At 36.6% G+C, this 23,078-nt stretch overlaps 1 protein-coding gene and 1 pseudogene across 4 annotated transcripts in view; one reads left to right on the top strand and one right to left on the bottom strand.

Moving 5' to 3' along the window:
- Kdm6a (lysine demethylase 6A) overlaps positions 1-23,078 on the top strand; it is a 213,420-nt gene that overhangs the window by 33,366 nt on the left and 156,976 nt on the right. The window lies entirely within an intron of this gene.
- LOC113175455 (SERTA domain-containing protein 3 pseudogene) lies at positions 18,772-22,283 on the bottom strand (annotated as a pseudogene).

The raw sequence follows: 23,078 nt of genomic DNA, 5'->3' as shown, positions 1-23,078 counted from the left end.
ATTTTAAAGAAATCCCAGTTGAAAGGTATCTGGTATTCCTGATTTAGCCATTTAAAATTTTATTTGCCTCTGATATGCAGATGCTAATTCACAGTGGGGGGAGTTAGGGAAGAATAGAGTTACTTTGTATTAGGTAGAGGGGAGTAAAGGGGGGGAAGGGGTATGGGGGTAGGAAGAACAGTAGAATGAATCAGACATTACCCTGTGTACATATATTAACTATATGACCGGTGGGATTCTACATCATGTATAACTAGAATGATGAGAAATTATACTCCATTATATATGATGTATCGAAGTGTATTCTACTCTCATGTAAAATTAATTAAAACAAATAAAAAATTTTTTATTTACAAACTAGGAAAGAGGTTATAATTTTAGGGTGGAAATTAAAGGAAAGGTGGCAGTTCACAAAGATGTGTGGTTCATGATTTTTTGCAATAATGTGACTCTTAGAAGAGTTAGAGACCTGTGTCATGAACAATACATAAACACTGTGACACATCATAAAAAGGAGGAATTACTTTGGATAGGGAAATTAAAATTTTCCTAGGTATAGTGTAATTTTTAAAAATTGGCTATTTTTGGAATGGTTTTAATATTTACAGAAAAACTGAGAAGACAGTACAGAGTTTCTATGCCCGGGTTACCTTTACATTTTATGTTAGTATGATGTTTGATATTAATGAACCAATATTGTGATACTTTGTTATTAGCTAAAGTCAATACATTATTTAGGTTTCCTTAGGATTTACTTCCTGTCTTTTGACCAGTCTGGGATCCTATCCAGGATATTTACTGTGTTACATTTAGTTTCTTATTTCTTTGGCTCCTATTTTTGGCTGTTATATTTTCTTAGACTTTTCTTTTTGATGACCTTAGTTTTGAGGTGTATTTGTACTTGTATATTGTAGGATGCCCCTCTATTGGGGACATTACTGTATTACTGATGCTTTCCTTATGATTAGACTGGGATTAGAGGGCTTTTAGCTGAACATCATAGAAGTAAAGTGCCATTTTCATCATGTCTTATTAAAAAAAATCACACTTTCCCTCCATGAGGGTAAAATACTTAGATAAATTCTTTAGGAGTCTTCTGAAATGAAGATTTGTCTCTTCTCCACACTGCTTTAGCTCCATTCCACGGATTTTGGTATTGTTGTATTTTCATTTCAAAATTACTTTCTAATTTGCCTTTTTATTTCTGTTTTGATCCATTGGATTTTAGAAGTCTGTTATGAGCTGATATCCAGATGTTTGAGGATTTCCTAGATATTATTATTGGTCAGAGAACATTTTTTATGGTTTTGGTGAGTGTTCTCTGCCCATTAAGAGAATGTGCATTCTGATCAGTTAGTTCAACTATATTTACTACTGATTGTATATTTACTATCAATCATTGGAAGAGGGCTGTATTATGGTTTTGTCTATTCCTCTCAGTTGTCAGTTTTTGCTTGCTGCATTTTGAAGTTCTTTTATTAGGTAGATACCTGTTTAGAATAGAATTGTTAAACCCTGTTGATGAATTGATCCTTTAAAAATTGCCCTTTCTCTCTGGTCATATTTTTTGCTCTGAGACCCACTTGATTTTAATATGGCTTCTCTAGTTTTCTCTTTTCCTTAGTTTTCTTTTGATTAATGTTAGCTTGGTACATCTTTTTACTTCTAACATTATTTATGTATCTGTATTTAAAGAAAATTTCTTCTAGGTGGCAAGATTCTGTCTTAAACTGATGAACTCTGCTTTTTTCTTTTTAATTTTTCTAAAACTTTTTGTTTTGAAATAATTATAGGTTTATAGGAAGTTACAAAGAAATCTGCCAAATCCTTTCACCCTTTATTCAAGTGTTAACATCTCGCATAACTACTGTATGCATTATGGTTTGGATGTGAGGTGTTCCCCAAACAATACAAGAGGGTTCAGAGGGGAAATGATTGGGTTGTAAGAGCCTTAACCCAATCAGTGAATTATTTCCCCAGATGGGATTAACTGAGTGGAGGTATGTGAGGCGTGGCTTTGTGTATATTTTTGTGTTTGGCAAGTGGAGATCTCTCTCTCTCTCTTGCTTCCTGACTGTGGTGTGAGCTGCTTTTTTTTTTTTTGCCACACTCTTCTGCCATGATTTTCAGCCTCACCTCGAGCCCTGAGGAATGGAGCCAGCTGTCTGTGGACTGAGACCTCTGAAACAGTGAGCCCTTAAATAAACTTTTCCTCTTCTACAATTGTTCTGGTTGGGTCTTTTAGTCATAGAGCAAGAAAAGCTGAGTAAAACAGAATGCTTTCAAGACTAGGCAATTGATATTGGTAAAAGCTTATTCAGATTCCATCATATACATACACACTCACGCACTCATTATTTATTTGTATTGTATAGGTCTATGCAACTTTATCAAGTGTATTTTCATGTAACTATGATTGCAGTCAAGAAACTCATCAATGTTTATAGCAGCTCAATTCATAATAGCTAACCTATGGAACCAACCTAGGTGCCCTTCAACAGATGAATGGATAAAGAAAATGTGGTGCATATACACAATCAAAAAATTACTCAGCCATAAAGAATGAAATGACATTTTCCTATAAATGGATGGAACTGGAGACTATTCATACTAGGTAAAATAAGCCAATTCCCCAAAAAACAAAGGCTGAATGCTGACTCAGAATAGGCAGATGGGAGGGAGAGGTAGAGGTTCACTGGATTTAACAGGGGGGAGTGGGGGGAAGGGAGAGGGGATGGGAATGGGAAAGAAAGTAGAATGAATCAGACGTAACTTATTATGTTCATATATGAATACATGACCATTGTAACTCCACATCATGCACAACCACAAAAATGGGAAGTTATACTCCATGTATGTATGATATGTCAAAATACATTTATTGTCATGTATTACTAAAAAGAACAAATAAAAAAAATTTAAAAAAGCTAAAAAAGAGAAAGAGACAGATGTCATACACATACTATGGCCAAGTCTCTGTTGTGTGTGCCTGTAGTCTCAGCTACTCAAAAGGCTGAGGCAGGAGGATGGCTTTGTCTAAAATAAAATTTTAAAAAAGATAAAAGAAATAGCTACTTTACTGTACAATTACTGCAAGACTCCTTTGTGCTGTCTGTTTAACTACACTAACCCCTTCAATCACCCTACTCCAAAACCTAACCTCTGGGAGCCACTGATCTGATGGAATCATGTAGCTTTCATCCCTTTGGTACCAGCATGATGTTTGTGGCACATCCACATTATTGTGTGTATTAATTGTTCCTTTTAATTTCTGAGTAGTATTGCATGGTTATGGATATATCATAGCTTGTTTACCCATTCATTGAAGGACAATGGTTAGTTTCCAGTTTTTGGCTATTAGAAATAAATTGCCTTGAACGTTCATATGTTCAGCATTCTCTGTGATGAATGTCCAAGAATGGGTCTTATAGTAAGTCCATTTTTAGTTTTTAAGGAACTGCCAAACTATTTGCCAAGAGTGGTAGGTACCATTTTATATTCCCATCAGCAATGTATGAATGATCCAGTATCTCTGTATTCTTGGTATTAGTTTTATTATTTATTTTAGTCTTTCTGATAGGTATTTAAAAGATTACTTATTGAGGTTTTAATTTGTATTTCTCTAATAGTGATTGAAGTTGAGCATCTTTTTTATGTGCTTATTAGCCACTTGTATGTCCTCTTCTGTAAAATGTCTATTTTGTCGGTTTTCTATTTGTTTTTTAAATGTTGAGTTTTGTAAGTTTTTTTTTTTTTTTTAATATAGATATAAATATGCTGCACCTGGGTCAGATCACTTGTTGGTATCCTCCTGGAGCAGAAGCTTGGTTTGGCCCTGGGCTTTGATGTTATCTCTGGATCAGATAGTACACCAGTGTGAGCTGTGGATCCTGGAAGCTTTGAATGGCCAGAGGCTTTTTAACTTGCTAAGGGTGGGCGGCCTGCCTGCTTTTGTACTGATTGTGGTTTTCTTCCTATTTACCAGTGCCTCTTGGTGTTCTGGATTGAAGAAGGTGTTTTCCAGTGCTCAGTGAAGGGTGTATGTCCAGGATATACTGGATTGAAAAAACAAAAATAAGACCAAATTCCCAGGGAATTCATTTTGTTTTCCTTAAGTCTTGAAGGCCCTAGAGGGTATGCCTCCTCCTTTCTACCTTTCAGAGTCCTTTTATCATTGCCTTTTGAATTATTTCCCCTAGTATTTGTGTATAAAGGGGAGTAGCAGGGAAAAGTTAGCATGTACCACCATCTGTTCTGGAACCAGAAATTGATCTCTGCCTTTTAATTGGGGTGTTTCAAAAGTAGTTACTGGGCTCAGTGTGGTGGTACAGGCCTGTAATCCTAGCAGCTCAGGAGGCTGAGACAGGAGGATTGTGAGTTCAAAGCCAGCCTGGGCAATTTAGTGAGGCCCTAAGTAACTCAGTGAGACCCTATCTCTAAATAAAATATAAAATAGGGCTGGGGATGTGGCTCAGTGGTTAAGCGCCCTGGGTCCCAACAACAACAACAACAGTGTAATTACTGATATAATTACGGTTGAGTCTATCAGTCTTGTTGTATCCTATCTGTTCCTTATGTTTTTTTGGGGGGGTTCTTTTTTTCACTCCTTTGATACTACATTTTACTAAATTAATGGAGTAGTTTTTATGAGTCTTTGTTCACTTTTCTTTGGCTAGCTTATTTTAGCTGTTCATGTTCTATTTTTCAAGTAGTTACTTTAGGTTTCAAAATATACACGTTTACATACCACACTCTACTATTAAGCAATAGTGTACCTCTTCATATGTGTGTAAGGTACATTTTTGTTTTATGTCTCCTGGATATTGTGGTATTGTTGTAATTCATTGCCTTCATTTATTATAGGCCTCACAATACATTGTTATATTTTTGCTTCAAACAGTTATCTTTTAAGGAGGTTTACATTCCTGTGAAAAAGTTATATTTCCCTTGCTTTTCCTTTTGCTGTATATATATATATTTTTTTTTCCCCCATTTTGTGTTATTTTCTTTCTGCCTGAAGGACTTTTAACTTTTTATAGTGAAGATTTGCTTGTGTGGAGAGTAGTTACTCTCCTGCTCTTAAGTTTCTCCATTTTGTAAAGCAGTGGTTTGTCATAAGCTATTCCATTTTGAGTATAAGTGCCAAGGTGGAATGACTCTGCAACTTGTTTGTACAAGTAAACAACTACCATCTGCCTGGCACAGTCACAAAGCACAAACTTATAAATTAATTGTGCCAATAAAAATGACCACCTGTGAACTTCTTGAATTAATTAGAAACACAAAAATGCATGAGCCTATCAATCTCATATCAGATACACCAGGCCCATGAGTTTACTGAATACACCAGACCACTGAATGAAGCAACACCTTCACTCACGGCCTATAAAAGGAGGAGACTGGCTGGACATGGCACACTTTGACCCTATCACCTGGTCACTCATCCTGAGCCTTGCCTAGGAAAGTCACCACAGCAAAACATCTGAATCTGTCCCTAGGCTTTAGCAGAGGCACATTCCAAGCTGACACCTCAAGCTAACCCTGAAATTTCTTTCCCCCCAGACCCTGGCCTAGAAATAAGTTACTGCATTTTTGACAGCTGTGTGCTCTGAAGAAGTTCTTTGGCTGGCTCATAATCGGATCTAACCACCTACTGTGACTCTTTGGATTTGTATCTGCTCTCTGCCTTTGCTATCAGTTCAGTCTCCTGAACCCCTGTGGCTGCCTTAATTAACCCTTCTTTAGCCTTTTTGTAGCGCGCGCTCTCTCTCTCTCTCTCTCTCTCTCTCTCTCTCTCTCTCTCTCTCTCTCTCTCACACACACACACACACACACACACACACACACAAAGCATGTGTATATGCATACTTATATAAATAGTGTGAAATGTGATTTGTGACTTGAGTGCTACAGATATTAGAAATTAGGATTGGTTGTCCAGCTTATGACTACCAGGTGACCCCCAGTATTCAGTGAACTCCCACTGATGAAAGTAGTATAGTTTGTGAATTTAGTGTTATTCAATAAATTCTGACATTGTGGAAAGGCACAGATGTGTTTGGTCTTTGCTAATGACATAGCTCACACAAAACAGCTGATAATTATTTTTTTCAGCCTTAGTCTGCAAAAGTTTATATTTTGCTTTGATATAGAGTTCTAGATTTATTTTTATCCTCCCTTTAGATGTCATGACACAGTTTTCTGCTTTATGTTGGTCTTTGAGATGAAGTTTACTTTTGTTATCATTCTTTCAAGTAAGATGTCTTTATTGCTAATGTTAGCAGATAGGCTATGTTCTGTGTTGAAGTCTTTTTTTAAAAAATTATTTCTTGTGCTTGAATTCTGTTGTTCCTTGGACATGTGGGTTTATAATTTTCACCAAATTTGGGAAATTTTCTGCTCTGTCTTCAGATACATTTTTCTTTTCCTACTTCTGTTAAGACCATCTGAAGTTGTCCCATTACTTTTTTTCTTTTACTGTTAATTTTTTTCAATCTTCTTCCTTGCTGTATTTCATTTTGCATTATTCGTATTGCTGTCTTCAAGTTTATTATTTTTTTCTTTTGCAATATCTAATCTTCCCTTAATTCTTTCCAGTATGTTTTTCATCTTATTATAATTTTCATTTGGGCCTTTTAAAAAATACATTTCCTTAACATGCTTAATGGTTTTCTCTACTTTCTTTAGTATGCAGAATACAGTTTGACAAAAAAATGGTATTCATACAATTTCTGATTAATTTTCTGTTTATTATGGTTTGTAATGTTTTAAAACATTTTTATTGGTGCATTATAATTGTTACATATAATTATAATAATATTTATTTTTAGTTTTTTTGATTGTTCTCAGCCTTGTAAATTTTTTTTTAAACCTTTATTTATTTTTATGTGGTGCTGAGAATCAAACCCAATGCCTCACATGTGCTAGGCAATTGCTCTACCACTGAGCCACAACTCCAGCCCCAGCCTTGTAACTTTTGATTGGGTGCCAGATAGTGTGAATTTTACCTTGTTAGCTTCTGGATATTATTGTTTCATGCTAAATATTTTTGAACTTGTTCTGGGATGAAGTTAATTTATTCAGAAATAGTTTGATTCTTTTGAGGCTTTCTTTTACACTCTTGGGTGGGGACAGAGCATCCTTTAGTCATGGTGTAAGTTTTCCTTAGTACTAAGTTTTCCTTAGTACCCTTCTGAGGACTCTTTGCAATGCTACTTAAATTATGAGGTGGGAGCAGCAACCATTTTAGTCACTGTTTGAACCATGTGGGTTTTCCCACTGTGTGTTTTAGGCGATTCTAGGGTAATTTCTTCACCTTCACATGCTCATTTTTACTTGTCTGGCGATTCTGGGGAGACTGTGCAGATTTCCAGAGTCTTCTGCCTGTGCAGCTCTTCCTCTCACACTTTCCCCTTCTGTATTTTAGCTACCTTGGCCTACTTAAATTTTCAGCTCCTTTTGACTCTAGGAGAATACACTTTGCCTTCATTCCCTCCTACCTTTGCATGCAACTTTCTTTATAGGGGTCACCTCTTCTGTTTCCTTTCTCTCAGAGATTGTTGTCTTGCATTACTTATTGTCCAGTGTCTGAAAATGTTGCTTCACATATTCTGCTTTGTTTATTAGTTAATGAGGCTTTATAAATCTGGTCTTCATTATTTCATTTTGGCCAGAAGTAGAAATCTTTGATAAATTTGTAATTCTCATTTGTGTTTTAGTCTGCTTGCTTAGAATACTTGGTAAGGAACAACTCTTTTAAGTTGCCTTTAGTGCAGGAATGCCCTGTAGACTCTTTTCATAAATTTGGGTAGTATGTGACATAGTGTAATGTACCATGAAAGGGAGTAAGGAATGGTATGGTAATGGTACAGATTCTTTCTGTGTTCAAATGCCACATAGGATTAGTGTTCTAATGCTAACACAAATATTTCTAGTTTTGAGGTCATAACTTGGTTAATGCATGCTTTAGCACAGAGTTTTCTACCTTTATTCCTTGAAACTTTGTTAATCTCACTAGATTTCTATTGGTTTTCACAACAAAATGGGTTCTGTGAACTAAATGTATTTAGGAAACTTGGGAGTAAAGAGAGTTAAATCTATATCAGCACTTATTGAAGCTAGTGATGTACTAGTGAATTCTGTGAATCACCAAAGAACCAGTGTAAACGTATTTAGCCACTGGGCTTTAGTGTTCTACCTCTGAAAATCTTCAGAGGTGTGTAGTTAGATGTTTAAGGATGTTTTACTAACGTTTAAAGATGTATTTAATTATCGTGGGATACTTACCTAAATAGTTTCAAGAGCTCATACTTCTAGTAAGTCTACTGATTTCTCTTAATGGATACTGAGGCTTTTTTCAATTTTCTTCTAGTACAATCTTGTATATGTTATTTTATACAGTTGTACATGTTTATTTGTAGTGCTGATTCTTAGTTGCTTGGTTAAAGGAGAGTGAATATATACATGTAACATGCACATATATACATATACATCCATCTTTGGTGTTGGTAGATTAGTGGCATTTTTTTTTTTCCATTGATGTTGTGTCAGTTTGTACTTTCATCACTTTGAAAGCCTGGGTTTAAAGAAGTTTGGTAAATATTCTCTAGTTATCCTCCAGTATTATTCTAGTTCTTTCTTCTACTAAATGTGTTTGTGAGCTTCTGCTTCTACCAAACTATTTATTCTTTCCCAACCTAATTCTTTTCAGACAGTCTAGAATAGTTATATAATGTATGAACTCTGAGGTTGTCTGTTTCCAATCATGACTTATTCTTTTACTAACATTTTGACCTCGGGCAAGTCAGCATATCTCAGTTTCCCTATCTGTAAAATGGGAGAATAGTGGTACCTTGTTTCAAGACCTATTGTAATTAAATGAATTAATGCATATGTAACACTTGGTGTCTAGTCCATAATAAATTCTGTAAGTATTATCTATTGCACTTGTAAATTCCACAAGGTTGCCTTTCTTCCCTTGTTTTTTAACTGGCCATTATCATTTCTGTATCAGTGAATTGAAATTAGCCTTTTCTTTAAATTTACCAAGGTACCATCACCAGAGAGAAGATGTAAACTGAGGATTTTCTGGAGGCGGTTTATTGGACTGGGGACAAGTGGGGTCTGTTGAGAGCCACAGCCAAAGGGGCCCCAGCAAACTTCCAGCTGCCAGCAGAGGTCCTTGACTTATGCCAAGGAAAAGCATTTCAGCAGGGAATATGCATTTAAGGGAGAATGTGGGCCATTTTGAGAGTGAGACATGTTTTTGGGTTTCTAGGCTCTTTTAAAAGAAACTTGGTGAGGGTTGGGTTTGGGAAGGTATGTAGGGATGACATTAGTCTGGTGATCACAACAGAGTTTATGGTGATCTGGGCATTCTCAGGATCCATAGGCTGACGTGATATTCATTATCTGATCAAAACATGATTCTAGAAAGTCACCTAAATTATAGGTTTCTTAAAATATTTTCTTTCTCTCTCTCTCTCTCTTAATCTATTGTGGGTTAATTAACTGTGTACAAGGGTAATGATCACAAGTGAGTGATTTTTAAGGTTACAGATTTCCTAGGAATTCGGGAGTTGACAGGACTGGGAGAAGAACTAATGTGAGGAGTGACAGGCCTGGAAAAGTATCAGAATCACAGATTAAAATTATATTTCTTTGTCCTTCCTGTTGTTTTTTAATATTATTTTTTTAGTTGTAGTTATACACAATATTTTATTTATTTTTATGTGGTGCTGAGGATCAAACTCATCACCTTGCATGTGCTAGGCAAGTGCTCTACCACTGAGCCACAGCCTCAGCCCCCTTCCTGTTTTGTTTTTACCAACTTTTTATTTCTTACATTCTACCTCATTACTATGCATGTAGTTTAGAATACAAAAAAATCCTATAAAGCTTTTAAAAACAGGAGCTCCTAGATCTCTTTGCCATTTTCCTTTCTCAAGTTTCACATTTTTATGCTCATCACATTTATTTTCCCGTCTAATATACTTGTATTGCTGCTACTTCGTTTTTCAGTTTAAATCATTTTCAATTGATTTTTCCATCACAGAAGGTAAGGATTTGAATGGCTTTTCCCCCTACTGTCCTATTATAATCTTGTACTTGAGAACTTAACTTTGGTATTCAATATTTGCATTGTGACTTTGTAACTCCACAAAAAATTGTTTTTTCCTGCATTTAATAATATTCTCTTTATTGGATTATTTTTCTACATATTCATCACTAATTTTGATTCACTTCCTAATTATTTCATTTGTCTGCCTAATTCTAATAAATTGTATAGATTGCTTCTCAGGGTGGTGAGATGGATGAAGAATTTGGCTAGTTTGTATTTCCCTGAACAAACCTCTTCCATAGCCTTTGTCTTGGTCTATAGATGGCTTAAACAACAAACATTTATTTCTCCCAATTCTGGAGACAGGTCCAAGATCAATGCACCTGCAGATTCTTGAAAGACTCTTGTCTAAGAGGTGGGGGTCCACTTCCTGGTGTAGCCTAGGCTTGTCTTGCTGTGTTCTCAGATGGTGGCAGGGGCAAGTGAATTCTCTAAGACTTTTAAAAATAAGGGTATTAATACCTTGGTAAACATTGTTTATACTTTCACTGACGTGTCCTTCAGTGTGTTTTTCTCATAGCCTAGACAAAACTGAGTTTAGTTTTTTTTCAGCCCTATTGGCAGAAGCATTATTTCATATTTTTAACTTTCATCATTAATGATACTAAGTAAACTTTGCAGTTTTTATTGTCTCCATTCCTTTTGGTGAATCATCTGTTCATGTCCTTTGTTTTTTCTGTGTGTGTGTGTGTGTGTGTGTGTGTGTATTTAGAAGACAATAATTTGCATTCCTGTTGGAGCAGGAATATTTTGTAAATAGAGATTTGGAGAAGCAGTTAATACTATAGAAAGGTAGAACTTTGTGATTTAAAATTTATTAGTCTTGTCAAAATGGAGATGACCATTTAAGGAGAACCTAGTTCTAGCTGTCCTCATACTGGGTGAATGTATCCCTTGGGTGTTAAGAACTGGTGAAGAGGAAGATACATACTTATAGAACTTAAAACATCTTCCTGGAATGTCAGTTGTATTTAGAAGTTTTGGGATAGGTAACTTTTTATATTAAAATAGCTTTTGAGAACAATCTAAAATTTATGTGAATTTTAAAGTAGAAACATGAGACTTCAGAAATAATATATGCAATACTGATATCCCAAGGTTCCTAAAATTTTCTCCTATTAAACGTATTTCAATAGAAAAAGATGAGGGTGCAGATGCTTATGTGGAGTTTAACAGTGGTTACTGTAGACATAATCATAATAAAACAGCAGTTTTCAAAAATGTTTTAACCTGGTTCCAGCATAATGGATTTTACATCATAGTTCAGTATATAATGCAGTCATTTATGTGGAGCACATAAAAGTTTTATGAAATGTTATTTATCCATTTAACATAAGAGCCTTTCTGATACTAATTTCAATTAAAAAAAAAAAAAAGGTCTGCTCTGATTGATTTCCATTAGGTTGTTATTTCCAGTTTGAGACTGCTTAGCATGTACTTGTTAATCTTATTAGAAGTCTTCTGTAAGTGCTATGTAGAGAGCCCAATCTAGCCTTTTTTTTGCTACTAGTTACCTGTGGAACTCAGGACAAATTACTTAATCTTTCAATGACCCATTTTCATGAATATGGTATACTAAAAGCTGTACTATTTCATGGAATGATTGTGAGGTAAGAGAATAAGAGAATGCTGGTAAGACACTCTGGCATATATATAAGTATCTATGGTGAACTGCTGTTGCAAATTCCAGAAGACCTGAAAACAATGACAGTATCTCCCTATTCCCTTTGTCCCCTTTCAAAAACAAATAAAGTCCTTCAGATATTTCTACTAAAAAATAGTAAAGTGACTTTGAAGGTTATAGTATTGAAAGAAAAGAAGTATTTGAAATTCAGAGAAATGCATTTAAGGCTTGCTGAATTCCCTTTACCCTCCTTTAAAGAAGAAAACAGAATGCCTACCAACTACCACCCAGATAAATGTTGACATTAAAAAAAGTAGTACATGAATATGTGTAGACAATTTAAATAGTAAAGAAAGCGTGTATATATATATAAAATTAAGTTGCAGTTGGACACAATACCTTTATTTTATTTTTTATGTGGTGCTGAGGAATGAACCCAGGACCTCGCACTCCCTAGGCGAGCGCTCTACCACTGAGCCACAACCCCAGCCCAAGAAGCTTTTATGTTTAAAAAAAAAAAAAAAAAAAAGCCAAAAGCTTGCTCTTGTCCTCTTTATCCAAGATATACCAATTGTTGACATTTTGCCAGGTTTGTGTTTTCTCTTCAAATTTTAAGTTATCTAAAATCCTCCATGATTGATTTCCTAAGAACAAAAACATTCTCCAAATTAACCACAGTGCAGTAATCATTTTCTGGGGACTTAACATTGATAATACTATTATCTAATATATAGCTTATATTAAGATTTCTTTATTCCTCCCATAGTATCCTTTATAGCTAATATTATTAAAATCTTAGGTTTTTTTTTTAGGGATTGTAGTTTGTATTATGTTGTCTAGTCTCCTTTATAGTTCCCTAGCCTTTTTTTTTTTTTTTTTTTTTAAGTTCTTCTTTGCATGTCTCATGAATTTTTGTTGAAAATTGCTGGGTTTCTGTTCAGTTTACCTGGAGTGACTAAAAGGCTCAGGGGTCACTCCAGGTAAACTGGGCTAACTGGGCTGCACGAAGTAACCATACAAGAGACACAAATACCTTTTTCTTTGGGGTCGCTGTGACGGCTCCTCTGACCTTAAGGGTCCACAGAAAAAGAGAGAGAGTGAGAGCACACGCTGACCCCTTTTATTGAGGAGAAGCTATTCAAATGAGGCAAGGGGTCAGGTTTCAGGGGGCTGAGTATCTTCATGATGTCCACTGTCAGCAGGTTGACTGACACTTGGGTAGGCCACACCCAAGGACACAGTAAGAGAAGGGGACACACACAAGGCACTTCCATGGAAGATTCTATCCTAAACAGGGCAAGGGGTTAGATTACTATGGAACAGGTGAGCATAGCTTCACCTATGGGGCTGTAGCAAGACACACCACACCCATGCACGAGACACCGGACCCTCCAACCCAAGAAGGGTGCTACATTTCTGCGACTGAGCGCCTCAGCACCCAGCCAGGGAGTGTAACTCAGTCACATGTAAGGTTGGCCTCCCACAGAAAATTGTACGTTATCAATAATCTAGCAACTCTAGATTCTGATGCCTGCTACCTTTCAGGTTATCATAGTTGCTGTTTATTTGTTTAGTGGATTGCCTAGACTAATTCCCTAGTCTTCTCAGTGTTATATGATCATTGACATCTCTGCTTAGCTGTCATCTACCCCTTCCTTCCCCTGACCCTTTTAAATTTGACTTCCTCTGCCTCTGTATCCTTGATGACCAGCCAGTGATAAGGAAGATGTTGTGTTTAAACTGTTCTTAGATTTCTGTTCTTTGCCCTAATTTGTTGGTTGGGACCACATTCAAAGTTGAGATAGTTTATAAATTCAGTCTTTTACTTTTTGCTTGAACAAAGCCTCTCATTGGAGGCGGGGGTAGACAGCTGGAGGATTTACCAGTCTTCTAAGTCTACACAGCTTTCTAGACCCCCCAGGAATATGTGGGAGCTTATCAAGGTTACTAGGGCTATTTTATTCCCTAGATCACCTGATAAAGTTTTACAGTTGGTTTTATGATTTCACTTACTTATATTGTAGTCTCAAAAGGCAGCCATGATGTGGGACTTAGTTGTTTGGCATTTAGATTGTTATTGTTTTGTATATTGTTTCAAGTCAGATCAGCCCCCTCTGTCGTCTGAGTGGTGTTTTTCATAACTTTCTTTTCGTGCCCTGGTAGAAATAACACCTTTGATGGACAGGGGTTTGCGAGTACCTCAGGTGAACACACCATACTCCCACTATTTTTTACTGTGGTTCAGTAGTTTTTCTTGAATACATGCTTTCAAATTTATTGTATGCTTTTGGTCATTTTCCAGAATCCTGAAGTGGTTCTTTTAGTTTCTTATTTTTTAAAAAAGTTATAGCATAGTCAAATTGACTTCTTTCTTTTGGCGTACTGTACTATACATTTTAACACATGTATAGAGTGGTGTACATACCACTATCAGGATACAGAACTTATGCTTTCCCTTTATAATTGATAATGGAGATGGGAAATTTGACTAGTTCAGGTGAAAAGGGAATCTTGAGTCCAGTGAGAATGAATATATAGGCTAAACTTTTATGGGGGCAGGGAAGGGGGACAAGAGAGGGAGAGGATGCTCCACCTCCAGGTGAAGGGGATAGCCCTCTTGAGAGAGAAGTCCCAACTACTTGTGAACCAAAGAATGCCCAGGCTTTTATTGAGTGGCTGGGCCCTGGTATTTTTATGGTAATTTCTTTAAGGAGTTTCATTCTTGTGGAAGGGATTCTTGTAGGATAGCCTGGTGTCTCCCTATACCAGGTGTTTGTGGTTAATTTGATTAAGAATAGGAAAGTGAGAAAAAAACAGCATACATTCTAAGAGTGAGGAAATAGGAAAATACTTTTAGTAATGGATTATGAATTAAGGTTCCAGAGTTTTTCTGCCATTTTGTCCTCTGTTCTGGTCCCTTCCTGTCTCATAACCACACCCTCCCCTGACCCCCATAACTCCTGTTAATCTTTCATCTTTTCCATCACTATATTTTTGTCTTTTTATGAATATCATATAAATGGAATCATACAGTATGTGTGTCCTTTTGAGTCTGGCTTCATTAAAATTCAGCATAGTGTCCTTGAGTGCTGCAACAGAGGTGAGGCAAAGAACCTCACCCCCCTGCTGGTACAAAGACCTCTCCACAGGTGTGATGTATACTGGACCTGTAGTCAGTGACGGGTAAGATCCAATTGCAGTGGTACCAACCTAAGACAGGAGGCTGATGCCTTGAGGTCAGCTCATCCGATAACGGGTAAGGACCATATGTACTATTGGACAACCTAAGGCAGGCACGGTCCCTAAGCCACATGCTTGTTGTTTAAACAGAGGGGGAGAAGTTGAGAGCCACAGCCGAAGGGGCCCCAGCAAACTTCCAGCTGCCAGCAAACTTTCAGACTGCCAGCTGATGATTGGCTCACAGCGGCCCCAGCAACATCTAGCTGATTGGCTCCTCTGCGGTGATGCTCATTGGGGGACTTCTTTGGCTCCGCCCACACTACCCAGCCAATCGGCCTCAAGAGCAGGAGGATTGTGGGAGGTGGTGAGGCTTGTGTTTGTGTTAGAGGCTTGTGGGAAGCTGGTGGTGGCAGTTGGGCTCTGAGGGTTTTTCCTGAGGAGCTGTTTTGTTTGGCCTGTGTGGTTCTAAAAGTAAAGTTTGTTTCTTTTGACAAGTGGCTCCTGAATTGTGCCCAGCCAGACTGCGGCACTTGAGTTTTTTTGTGTGTATTGGTAGGTTTTTATTATGAATTATTTTTGCTAAGCAGTATTCCATTGGATAGCTGTACCATACTATTAATTTACCCCTTGGAAGATGTTTGGGTTGATTTTAGCAGTTATGGATAGAGCTGCTGCAAACATTCATAAACAGATTTTTGAGAGAATGAATACAATTTTCCATTTCTATAGGGCAAATACTCAGGAGTGATATGACTGGGTCATTCAGTAAGTGTATATTTATCTTTAGCTGTTAGTGGTTTTCAAGAAAGGCTATGCAAATTTGATTAGGCATGGGGCTACATTCTTGGAACATTTTATTTTGTCCCATCTATGATTTAGCCAGTCTTTCTAGCCAAACTACCCTTTCCCCATCTTGTTAGAAAAAGCATCTTTATTGAGGAATGATTGATATATAGTAAACTGCCCATACTTAAAGTACATAGTTTGGTAAATTTTGACATATGTATAAACCTAGATTACCAAGACAAGGTAGGCAATATATCTATCATCCTCAAATGTTTCTTCATGATCTTTTGTAACCTGTTTCTTCTGCTTTCCTCTACTATTTTGAAGCAACTACTGGTTGATTTTTCTCTCATGTTAGAATAGTTTGCATTTTCCAAAATTTTGTTTAAATTGTCACTGAAAGAAGTTTAATGACTTCCCTGAGACGAAGACCTCAACTCAGAATGCGTGGGAATCTTGACAAACATCCAGAAATGAGCTTAAGGATGTGTCAGTTAGATTTACAGATTTATTCAGGAAAGCAGAGACACATTCAAGGGAGAATGTAGACCATCTTGAGAATGAGAGCTGCTTTTGGGCTTTTCAGGTTCTTCTTTTAAAGGGAACTTGGTTAGGAGTGGGTGTGGCAAGGTATTTGGTGATGGTTTCAGTCTGGTGATCACAAGCAGGTTTCTGGTAGTCTGGCAATTCTCAAGATCCCCATTATCTGATAAATAGATAACACTGGAAAGTACACTATATTAAAAGTAAATTTTATATCTCCCTTTGCTCAATCTATTCTAAAAGAATGTTTATTAGTGGGCTAAATAACAGTATGTGGGCAAATTTTCATAAATGGGTAAATTTTTAATAACTCTTAAGATTGTAAGTGAAGATTTGTAGATTTCCCAGAAATTTGGGAGTAACAGACCTGTGAGAGACTGGTTTGGGGAGTAGCAGACTTGTGAGAGAGATCCAATTTGGGGAGGAAAGGTGGTAAACTTTAGCATATAAAGTTTTAAGATTGAAGTTATAGTTTCCTTGTCCTTTCTTTTGTCAACTTTCTATACAACCTTTATATTTTATTCTGCGTCAGAATCATGCACATTATGTATCCTTTTGGCTTGGTTTCTTTCAGCCTTTTTCTGCAGTGCAGGGAATTGAACCAGACACCTTGTATGCTCTAGGTGAATTCAGCACAATTTTTGAGATTGATTCTTTTTTTCTTTTTCTTTCTTTCTGGACTGGAGATTGAATCCAGGGGCGCTTAACCCCTGAGCCACATCCCCATATCTTCTTTGACAGGTCTTGCTAAGTTGCTGGGGTTGGCTTTGAACTCAAAATTCTCCTGCCTCAGCCTTCCCAGCCGCTGGGATTACAGGTATGTACACCACACCCAGCTTGCTTTCCTTTTCTTTAGGTAAATATCTAGGAGTGGAAAGGTTGGATTGTATGGTAGGTATATATTTAATTGAATTAACTCCCAAACTATTTTCTAAAGTGGCTTTACCATTTTAAATATTTCTACCAGCAGAAATGAGAATTCCAGTTCTTCCATATCCTTTCCAACTTTTCCCATGGTTACTGTTTTTAAAATTTTGGACCTTCCATTTTGCCAATTTTATAAAAAAAAATGTGTTGTTTTCCTGCTGTTTTGTTTTGAGGGCTCTTTATATATTTTGGATATAAGTACTAAGATATGTGCTTTGCAAAGATTTTCTTTACTGTGGGGCTTCCCTTTTCATTCTCTTTAACAGTATCTTCTAAAGAGTAGAAGTTTGATAAGGTTTAATTTGATATTTTTTTCTCATTACGCTTTTGTGTTGTAACAGAATATTAGTTTAAATTTTTATTTTCATAAGTTTGATCTTTTATTTCTAAACCTATAGCAGATGAAAGTACCTTTTCAGAAGTGAGATAGGTAATAGGCTTTAGCTATATTCAAGGTGTTGCCATAGAAATTCTTGCCTTTTTACGTATTCTTAAAATTTTGGTTCATTTTCTGAAAAGGGTTCTTCTATTTAATTCAAGGTGGACTCTATTAAAGGGTGCTGCTGAGTATTTTATATCTTAAAATTCTCATTTCAGAGGGCTGGGGTTGTAATGAAGTGGTAGAGCACTTGCCTAGCAAGTGCCAGACACTGGGTTCGATTCTCAGCACCACATATAAATAAATAAAATAAAGATCCATTGATGACCAAAAAATATTTTAAAAAATTCTCGTTTGGAATTAATAGAGTGATTTTAAAGAGTATGGAAATAGTGTCAGTTTAAGTTATTTTAAACATATTTTAGTTAAGTTGAAAGGTGTACACTTTGTTTTTAAATACATATGGCTGTATTCATCCTTTGAAGCAATCTAAAAAGTTGAAGATAAATCATAGAATTATCTCTTATTATATACATAGAATTAAAACCAATGCAATGGACAAGTGTTCTTAGCTAATGTAGTGCAAATGGTTTTATCCCCACACCCCCAATCTGAATAATGTATGTTAAATTTACATTTGAATTCTTAATAGCTTATTTTCCTTACCCCCTTCCAAGATAATTATATTAAAAAAATTAAAAAGCCACCACAAACCCTGCTTTTCTTTTAAATAATGTGGCTTGGAGCAGTTTGGTTTCTGTAGACCCTATTGCATATGGTCTGGCTTGGTTCTGAATCAGGGGCTGTTGGGGCTGTTCGGGGCTGTGGTTCTGCACAGTAAGTAGAGTTCAACCTTGGGGGAGGAGACTAACCCTTTCCACTCAAGAGGCAGATCCTGGGTTTCCAGTGCAACCTGGTAGCACACCCCTGCCACCACTGACAGGCCCCACTTTTATCTTCCCTGAGTGGAAGGGGAGGGAAACCTGGAGGGAAAGGCAGAAGAAATATGTATAAGTACAGACTCCCAGAAACAGTCTCATTAAGGCATTTGGAACAGATAAATTAATTCAGCAAGACTCATCTTTACAGAAGGCTGGAATGGGTAAAACACACACACACACACACACACACACACACACACACACACACACGTTGCAGCCAGGGATCTAGCCCACTGACACTGATGTAAGGAAAGATCTCTCCCCATTGTAGTTAGGATCTCAGAACTATGTCCTAAATGTGATCTACTTCATTCTATTCCTAGTATCCTGGGGCACAGAAGAAGGTGTGTGTGTGTGTGTGTGTGTGTGTGTGTGTGTGGCGGGGTGCAGGCTCCTTTTCCACTGTAGATGTATCAGTGTCCAGAAAAAGTTAAATAGGGGCTGGAGCTGTAGCTAAATGGTAGAGCACTTGCCTCTGACGTGTGAGGCACTGGGTTTCATCTTCACCACATAAAAATAAATAAATATATTGTGTCCTTCTATAACTAAAAGTGTATATATACAAAAAGTCATATAGGACAGAGTACTCCAGGTACCCAGAATTTAGAGCTTCTAAGAAGACTGGGTCAGGTTGATAGCAGCTCAGTCTGGAAGCCTAAGGGAGCCACTGGATTCAGAGAGGTGCTTCTGTCTTCCATGGATATCTGGAGACATCTCTCTGAGGGTAGAGCCAACGATGGTGGACAGGGAGAAATCCACCTCATCCAGGAAGAGGGCCTGGGTATGGGGTTTGTTGGAGCCAGGTGAATGATGGCCTGGAGCTGCTGTGGCCTCTGGAGGCTTGGTGCTGTGGGCTGGTGGGGCAGGCAGGCTACCCTGGACTTTGTCTAGGGAGATGGAGAGCAGGGCTTGGTGGTAGTGCCAAAGACTTCATGGACTCGAGTGCTACTTCTCATCCTGTCTTCCTCCTCCAGATCTGGAGTGTTTTCCTTTTCAAACCTCCCACCAGGATGCCTCGTCTATTGTGGGCTTAAATAGTGAATTTATATCCTTCAGAATCATTCTCCTTATCTGTAGAATAAGGATCCTAACTGAAGTTCCTTTGAGTTTTAAAACCGTCCCCCACAATACTCATTTCTTCAAACATGTTACCCACAGGATAGGTGTGGAATACAGAGACCTGGATCAAAAATAGGGAATCCTGGATTTGAATTCTGCCTTGGACACTGTGATGTGAGGTTATCTCTTTGGGCCTTCTTTTCATCCTCTCCACTGCCTTGTTCTCAAAGACCACCTCCTGGGAATGCCTAAAGTATGACCCAGTCAGTGCTGGGTAGAGACCTAGCTGCAATAGTGCCTTTTTCTTATCTGGGCCTTATTCCTCCTCCCCATTCAGTTATTGGTCCTCTGCTTTAAAAGCAAAAGAAATTTTAAAAATTAATCTTATCCAGTAATCCCACTTCTGGTTATGTTTTCAGAAGAATTCAAAGCAGGATCTCAAAGTATATTCACAGTAGCATTACTTAGAATTATGCAGTCTTGAGAAAGAAGGAAATCCTGCTATATCTGCAACATAGATAAACCTTGAGGAAATTATGCTACATGAAATAAACCAATCACGAAAAGGCGAATACTGTGTGATTCCACTCATGTGACTTATCTAAAGTCGAAAATCATAGAAACAGAAAGTAGAAAGGTTACCAAGGGCTGGGGGGAGTGCAAGCAGGAATTAATCTTTAATGAGTGTAGATTTTCAGTTTTTCAGGATGAAAAGTTTTAGAGATCTGTTGAATAGAAATGTTAATAACTTATCATTACTGAACTATACACTTAAAAAGTTAAAATGATAAATTTAATGTTATGTTTTTAACCACAATAAAAAATGATAAAACGTTTCTGCAAAAATCCTGTTAAAATTTTATTATTTGGAGTTCTTTTAATTGGGGGAATGTTTTTAAAAAATATTCTCCATAGTGGCTTAATGTCATCTAGTTTTCTTAACTGCGAGACCCTTAAGACTAGCAATTAGATTGTTGAAAAGGAATCCAGCGAAGCATTGGGAAATGGAGATAATCACTATTAAACAGAATAGAGTACAAGCTTTACCTTGTGTTAAGATATGAGCTTGGTTTTGTCTTATTTTATTTTATTTTATTTGGTTTCTCTCCCATTCTTTTTAAATTTGTTTTAATTAGTTACACATGACAGTACAAAGATCTTGACATATCATACATTTGAATCAGATGGGATATAATTTTTCATTTTTCTGAGTGTACAGGTTGCAGAATTACATTGGTCATGCAGTCATGTATATACCCACAGCAATAATAATGTCTATTTCATTCTCCTCCCCTCCCCTCCCCTCCCTTCTCTCTATTCAATCTAATGTGACCCACTTTTTTTTTTTTCCCCTCACATCGTCATACCTGTATTCTGTATAATGAAGGGGGTCTTCTTCCATCTTCCTTGTTTTATTTTAATACCTTGGAACCAAGACACGGATGCCTGCTTTGGCCTACAATTTGTCTTGAACTGAGGAGCTTGCTGGTATAGTCTTGTGATACCATTTAGGTCATTGCAGTTTTAGCTGGACTGCTGTAGCTTCTGATAATCTAGTAATCTTTTTTCTGTTACTTTTTGTGTCTTATTGACATTTAGGTTCATGGCAGATTGCTTATTTTTTTTTTTACTTATATCTTAATTGGCTTTTCAGCACCATTTTGCATGTTCAACTGTTTTTGCCTTCTCTAAAGCTTTTTACTTTTGACATACAAAGTCTTTTGATTTTCCTCTTATTTCACTGGCCGTTTTCTACCTATTTCATTTAGTTTCACACTTCTCTCCTATCCCACCCATTTAATTGTAAATATTTATTAAGCCCCTTATTCAAAGGCTTATCCACGTATATTTTTTTAATTTAGAAAATATAGGTATACATTTTAAAAAACAGACTTCTAGTGGTTGTGCAAGGCTTTTAGTGAAAATAGCAGTTTTTCACTGTTCCTCAGAGATACCACTTTCAATGTGTAACTATTGCTTTTGGTATTTACCTTGTGTATTTCTAAATAATGTGCTTATACTGCTGTTTCTGTAATTCCCTCACCACCAAAATTTACATTCTGTTGACTATTATAGGGGATAAAGTTGACCTTTTCTCTTTTCTCTATCCTTCCTGTATATCAGCATTTGTATTGGTATTTCTAGTGATAGATGAAGAAGTGTATTTAAGACATATGTTTACTTTTAAAATTTTATCATTTTTAATGTTTTAATCTTTCCTAAGTTTTCTGTGTCTGTTACAAATCCTTGCAAAACAACAATAAAAGTGCTTCTGAGTACTTTTTTCTATTTAAAAAATACATTGAAAAACCTATTAGTTTTTCCTCTTCTAAATTCCACCAGGTGCCCCCTTTTCTTCTTCAATGTTTGGCTTTTCATCATCTTTGTAGGAGTAAGGTTTCACAAACAATTTGTTGTTAGTTGAGATCTTTTCTTATATGTCTTTTCTCTATTTTCTCCTCTTGATTGAGAGTTTGTCTTATATTAAATTGGAAATAATTTTCCTTGAAATATTTGAATCCATTATTTCCTTTGCCTTCTATTTTTCTAAATTTGTTTAGGGTGGGCCATTTTGTATGTCATCTATGCAGTCTATTTTTCTCTTCTTGTCATTCCTCCTCCTTCAACTTTTAGTGTTGTATCTATACCTAGTGTTCTGAAAAATCATGGTGATATACCTTGGTCTGTGTGAAAGTTTGTGTCTCTTCCACCTGGGAAATGCATGTTAGTTTAACTTTTTCATTGATGTTACTTGAAATTACCAGTAAATACCTTAATAGGCCCATTTAACAGGACTCTGATGATTTAGAATGGCAACCCTACCATGTGGCTTAGAGGTAGATATATGAGAATTTTTTTTTGTTTGTTTTGGACAGTACTTGGAACTGAATGTAGGGGTACCCTATCATTGAGCTACATATATTCCTAGCCTTTTTTATTTTTTATTTTTTAAAATTTTGATACACATTCTCAAGAAGTTGCCCAGGCTGGCCTTGAACTTGGTGATCTTCCTGCCTCAGCTTTCAGAGTAGTTGGGATTACAAGAATGTACCTATCCAGTAATATACAAGAATTAGAGAAGTGATAGACACACACTTTTGGGGAGTGGTGATGGTAATATGAAGCTACTAATTATGTATAAGATAGAATTTTAGACAACAGTAGATCCTATGTAGATGGGTTAGGAAATAGTCATTTTTGGCATACTAGATTTTATAAACCAATGCACTGAGCTAAGAAGAAATGATATGTCTAAGGAACTATTTAAGGGGAAACAAACATTTGGTAGGGGTGGTTGTTGGTTTTATATCATTGTGTAGGTAAATAGTTCTCCATTATTTTTTCCCCTTTATCATAATATGTGTAATATTTACCTGGCCTTTTTTTTTTTTGATTATGCACAATCCTGGAAATCCATATCTTTCTTTTAACGAAACACGGACATACAAGAGTTAGTGAAAACACACACATCCTCACCCTGTTGTAAGGTTCTAAGTGATTTTTGGTATAACATTTAAA

This window comes from Urocitellus parryii, chromosome X (genome assembly GCF_045843805.1).
Source record: "Urocitellus parryii isolate mUroPar1 chromosome X, mUroPar1.hap1, whole genome shotgun sequence".
Classification (NCBI taxonomy): Eukaryota; Metazoa; Chordata; class Mammalia; order Rodentia; family Sciuridae; genus Urocitellus; species Urocitellus parryii.
This window is presented reverse-complemented; position numbering and strand designations above follow the sequence as displayed.